We start from the raw sequence: 6,363 nt of genomic DNA, 5'->3' as shown, positions 1-6,363 counted from the left end.
ATCAATCATTAATCATTTTCAAATGATCCCACTGATCAGGGATTTGTGTAGGTTACAAGGTTCCAAAAAGAACAGAAACTGAAAGCTGCTCGGACTCAATAAGTACAATCTGATTCAGTCCCCTTCACTCTGTTGGTCCAGGCCCAGCTGATGGGATCGCACTGTTCAATCTCTGCTGCATGTTGGTTAGCCGCTGAAACAATCTTCGGCGATTCACAGACATTGTCGGCCTTGTGTGTCTCTCTGAGTGAATGTTTAACTTAATGTTGCCTGTAGGTCTTTATCGGTGTGTGGTCTTGTAACTCAGAGAGACACCTGCAGGCAGCACTGAGTACCATGCTCTCTCTCTGAGTGAATGTTTAACTTAATGTTGCCTGTAGGTCTTTATCGGTGTGTGGTCTTGTAACTCAGAGAGACACCTGCAGGCAGCATGAGTACCATGCTCACACTCAGAGAGGCACCCACAGACAGCATGGAGTGTGAGCATGTTACTCAGTGCGGCCTGTCTCACATAGTGTTCCCTGTAGGTGTCTCTCTCAGTGCGAGTGTGTTATTCTGTGCTGCCTGTAGGTGTCTCTCTGAGGTCTGTGTCTCTAGCTCTGGATTGAGAATGGGCTTTGTGCTGGGGATTGAAGATGAGGCTTTTATCTTCTCAAATCATGAATGAAAAATAGTTCAGCTGACTCAGTCTGAGATGGAAGCTCATTCAGATGGCCAAAGTTAAAAATCACACAACACCAGGCTACAGTCAAACAGGTTTATTTGAAAGTAGAAGCTTTCGGAGCGCTACTCCTTCATCAGGTAGCTGGAGGGGCAGGATCATTGGACACAGAGTTTGGAGTAAATTCAGATGGCAGCTGAGAAAGGTGAATACTGAGTGTATTCTCGGTAAGTGAGGGATTTCAGAGGCAGTGGGCAATGTGCTCCCGAATGTGTTGCCCAATTCCGAGGCGATTTTCTGAATGCAGAGTCAGAGCAGTCGTGGCTGCCTGCCCAGCCAATGCTGGCTCCCCATAGTCATATTTCAATGGTTAATTAACCCCAAGCTAGGTGCAGCAATATTACCTTCCAGGGAGGGGAGCTGTCTGAGGGATGGAGGTTGAACTCTTGCAACCCCAAGAGAGATTGCGGTGGATTAATGACAGGTATGACCACCATGAAGGTGCCATCTTCTCTCCCCGTACCCCAGCTGTGATGACCCTCAGGTTAAAAGTGTGACTGCTCTGGGATGATGACCACATTCATGGATGATGGAGGGAAGGTCAACTTCGCCCAAAGGTAGCACAGGCTGGATTCAAGGGACATCAAGAGTAAGCATGGGGAGATTGAGGGTGACAGAAGGAGGGGGTTGGTTGGCAGGTTGTTATTCAGAGTCAGGTCCCAGACTATCAGTCCTTCTGACACTCCCCTTTTTATCTGTCAGCCAGGGCTCCCTGATTGGACAAAGTTAACTGTCCCTGTCTGAGAACTCATATTTTATCAAAAAGAATAAAACATTTATTGAACAAGGAGCTCAAGAGCTAAACGATATTAGACAAAATGAATGGTTTGAAAGGTTTCATCATGGACACCGCAAAAAAGATTTGGGGAAGACTGTTTTCACTCAGCGGGTGATGGGAATCTGGAATGGACTGTCATAGAATCCCTACTGTGAGAAAACAGGCCAATATGCCCGACAAGTCCACACTTATCCTTGGAAGAGTTCCCACCCAAGACCCAATCCCCTATCCCATTACACTACTTTTGCCCTGACTAATGAACCTAATCTACACATCCCTGATCACTATGGGCAACTTAGCACAGCCAATTCACCTAACCCGCACGTCTTTAGATTGTGGGAGGAAACCAGAGCACCCAGAGGAAACCTACGCAGACACTTAGAGAATGTGCAAGCTCCACACAGACAGTTGCCTGAGGCTGGAATTGAACCTGGGTCAAAACTCTCGGACTGGCCTTGACTTCACTCCAGCCTCTGCCTCCACTTCTGGCCCCTCCCACTCTGCAACCAAGACTCAGACTACATTTCCCAGAGTCACCCTGAGTCCAACTGCCTACTTGCAGCCATCCAGCACACTCGCTCTCCCTCCTCACCCATCCACCCCCAGGCCCACCCGAAAACCTCACCCCTGAGCCTTGTCCCATATTTACTATCCCTCCAACCTCGAACTCTCTGAGGCTAAAACGTCCATCCTCAGGAAAGGGGTCACAGTCATTCCCGCCCAACCCCCCCTCAATGAAACCCGCACCCACCACGACACGGAGCTCTTCTTCCACCACCTCGACTTCCGTGTCTTCTTCTTTAACAAAAACTCCCAAACTCCCTCTGAGGACCCCTTCTCCCACCTCCTACCTCCTACCTTCCTCCTCCATTTGGTCAGCACCCCCCCAACCCCCCCCCCCAAACCAGCTGTATACACTTCCTAGACCTCTTCATTGCTGACTGTTGATGTGACATCATCTGCCTCAATTTCTCCCCCTCACCCACTCCAACCACACCTCCTCCGATCGAGCACTCCACTCTCTCTGTGCTAACCCCTGGTTCACCATCAAACCCGCTGACATAGGTGGGGAGGTGTTAGTCTGGAGAACAGACCTAAATGTCACAGAGGCCGAACCCCAACTCTCAGACACCACGTCCTACTTCCCCCTTGCCCATGACCCCGCCATGACCCATCAGACCAAAATCATTCACACAGTCATTGCCCTCATTCCTCCAGTGATCTCCCCTCCACTGTCTCCAATCTGCAATTCCCAGTTCTACCTGCTCCCCAAGATCCAGAAGCCCAACTATCCGGCTGACCCATCGTCTCAGCATGCCCCTGCCCCACTGGACTCCTCTGATTCTACCTCAACTCTCCTCCTTGGTTCAGGCACTGCCCACCTACATCCGCTACACCAACTATGCCCTCCATCTTTTCAGAAACCTCCAGTTCCCCAGCCCTAAGTGCAGCCAGCCAGCACAGACCCATCCAGTCCCCCTCCACCAATACCTCCTCCATCTTGCCAAACTGGTCCATAGGCACCCGGTTGAGCTATTTTGACCAGTCCCTCTTCAGTGACTATACAGGCACTGTGCCCCAATCCTTCTGCCATTACATCAGTGATTCCATCAGTGCAGGGCATCCTGCACCCAGGCTGAACTGGAGCAGTTCATTGACTTGCCCCACAATTTCCACCCTGTCCTCAAATTCACTTCATCCATCTCAGACACCTCCCTGCCCTTTCTTCACCTCTCCATTTCCAATTCAGGCGATAATCTTCAAACAGGCATTTACTACAAACCCACAGACTCCCTGAACTACACCTTCTCCTAACCAGTATCCTGCAAGAACTCCATCCCATTCTCCCAATTCCTCTGCCTCCACTCCATCTGCTCGGATGAGGAGACAGTTCGCTGATCACAGATGTCCGCCTGTTATGAATAACGTGCTTTTCCTCCTTCTGTCATTCACTGCACCACCTCCATTTCCCGTTCCATCGCTCTAAACCCTCCAAACCTCCAAATACAATGAAGTCAAAGTCCCCATTGTCCTTAACTATTACCAATCCCTGTACCAATTAACATACCATCCTTAAACACTTCCACCAACTCCAACTAGACCACACCACCAAGAACATCTTCCTCTCCCCACCCCTGTCTGCCTTCCACAAGGACTTTCTCTTTGACAATTCTTGCCCACCTACCCTCCCTAACCCCCAGGAACCTTCCCGTACAACCCAAAAAGATGCAAAGCCTGCTGGTACACCAATCCCTCCCCTCCATCCAGGGTCCCAAACAGTCCTTCCAGGTGAGACAGAGGTTCACCTGCCTCTCCTCCAACCTAGTTCACTGCATCAGGTGCCCGCGATGTGGTCTTCTCTACATTGGGAAGACCAAATATAAACTTAGGGAACATTTCACCAACATTAAGTTCTCCAATTTCAAATAACCACTCTTCTCTTCTCCCGACTCCCTTCCCAACCCCTATCCCTCCCTTCCACTCCTCCCTGCCACCTACCGGATTCATTCCTCCCATTGACCAACCAAATTGTACCATCTACCTGTCATCACCAATCCCCACTTCATCATCCTGTCCTCACTACCCCCTTTATCTGCAGTTTCATGTATACCCAACCCCATTCCTGAAGAAGGGTTACACCCGAAACATCAACTTCTCCACCACCTGATGCTGCCTGAGTTCTTCCACCTCCTGCCTGTCATTGAATGGAACCAGCAGGAAAGGGTTAGATCATCAAGTGTCAGGGCCATCTACAAATGGGAATGGGGCATGCTACAGATAGATGCATTGAGTTGGTCAATCACAAAGAGAAGACCAAACTGGAAATGCAACACTAATACACAGTGGATGGAATTTAATGTCAGAAAGTGTGAGATTTTGCACTTGGGTCAGAATAATCTAAAGGCCAACTATTAGTTAAATAGTGAGAGATTCCAACAAAGTGCAGTACAGAGTGATCTGGGTAGTATTGTGCATGAAACACTGAAAGTTAGTGCAGGTACAGCAAGTAATTGAGAAGGCGAAAGGAATTTTCACCTTTATTGCTGGGGGTTGGAATTTAAGAGTAGAGAAATCCTGTTAAAACTACAGAGGGTGTTAGTGAGCCTGCATTTGGAATATTGTGTTCAATTTTGGTCCCTGTATTTAAGAAAGGAGGGACAGCAATTGGAGGCTTTCTCCTGCTCCTAATTCCTGTGTCCTTGTGTGCTCCAGTGTCCTTCCCTCACAGCAGAGCTGGTTGGAGCCTGCCTGCAGTAGCAGCCTCCAGTCTCTGGGTGTTGCTGCCAAAAGATCTGCCTTGCCCAGGCTGTCATAATTCCCACATTACAACAATGTCTGGACTTTGGAAGTATTCCATTGGCTGTAAAACATTTCCAAATATCCTAAGTTCAAGGATATAATTATATATAATTCTCTCTTCTTTTATATTTTATCTCCATGTCTTCCCAGCAGTCACCTGACAACATCACACACATGTGCTAAATTTAGAATGAATCATGAATCTCTGGGAGAACATAATCTATGACAACACTGAGATTAATGACAACCTCCTCAGTGGGCTTTGAGGGTGAAGGTCAACAGCAGTCTCATTGGGACTTGATTTGAGTTATCTTGATCGTGATCCGGTTTTTTTCTGGGTCCAGATAGTACAGACCAACCTCAGACCCTGTGATCTGATTGAAGTGAAGGGTTAGCTGTGCTGGGCTTTCACACATGGGTCACACACATAGTGAAGCAGGGATTACACATTTCATGAGAGTAAATGGAACTAACAAACTGTGTGGGTGTGACACCACCACCCTGTCCCCAAGAGAGTGCGGACAGGAACAATAATATCCTCAGACAGAAAGGATGGTAAAAATGATATCCCACAAAGAGAGAGGAGACAGGAAAAGGGATGCTCCCCAGAGACAGGCGAACAGTAACTGTCTGCACCCCACTTTCTTGTTGTGACATATGTCCTTGGGAAATGGGTTTGGTTTATATTTTCTCAATTGTATTTAGGTTTGACGAGGTGATTCGAGAACAAGGATTCCAATTCAATATTTTGTGTAGCAGCAGATCCACTGAAGGATATGTTTTCATCTGGAATTTGCCCAGGTTTCCGTCCAGGCTGATACAGCATGATCTACCAGCGCTGCTCCTATTGGGCTAATCCATCACACACAAGGGAATCTGACGGGCACTTTCTCTTTGTGCTGGCAAAGGGAGAGATTTGCTTTTACTGCAATGGCAGCCAAAGAAATGAGTCAATGGATGTTGTTCCAGCTGAATATAATGTTCTGATGTTCATGTTGGGATTAATCTCGACAGTTCCCACTTACCTTTACACTGACAGTGGAACACGCAGTGGTCTCCTGGCTCACACTGAGAAACCAAGTTGATGGGATAACTGCAGAGAGCAAGACAATGGCTTGGACTCACCGAACAACCAGAGGCTTCAGCCAACAACTGGATCACAGGCAAATGGAGGGTTGTGTAAACTCTCAGTATCTCAGGGAACAAATACAACTACTGAGCTACAAACCCGAACAGGATATTTTTATGACAAATTGACATTCCAAAAATAAAATACAAACACAATATGCATAAAACCTGAGTACAATCTAATTTCATAGACTACAGCATTTTCTTTGAAAGCTGTATGATACTGAGATGAGAATTCAAACAGCCACCCACTCCATCAAATGGTGTTAAAGTTGCATTGTCCTCATCAGAACACATTTGCAACACAAAAAGGGGAGAGAAACATTGCAAACTGTATTACCACGAGTGAGGATCCATTAAAAACTAGGACCATGATGTTAAATGCTCCCAGCCAGACGCAACACTGATGCATTCACATCATTGGAATGTTAAATGA

General features: G+C 47.4%; 1 gene segment (V, D, J or C); it reads right to left on the bottom strand.

The window, feature by feature from the left end:
* Positions 1 to 6,363, bottom strand: part of LOC122554661 — a 170,746-nt gene that overhangs the window by 70,604 nt on the left and 93,779 nt on the right.

Source organism: Chiloscyllium plagiosum, chromosome 11 (genome assembly GCF_004010195.1).
Source record: "Chiloscyllium plagiosum isolate BGI_BamShark_2017 chromosome 11, ASM401019v2, whole genome shotgun sequence".
NCBI lineage: Eukaryota > Metazoa > Chordata > Chondrichthyes > Orectolobiformes > Hemiscylliidae > Chiloscyllium > Chiloscyllium plagiosum.
This window is presented reverse-complemented; position numbering and strand designations above follow the sequence as displayed.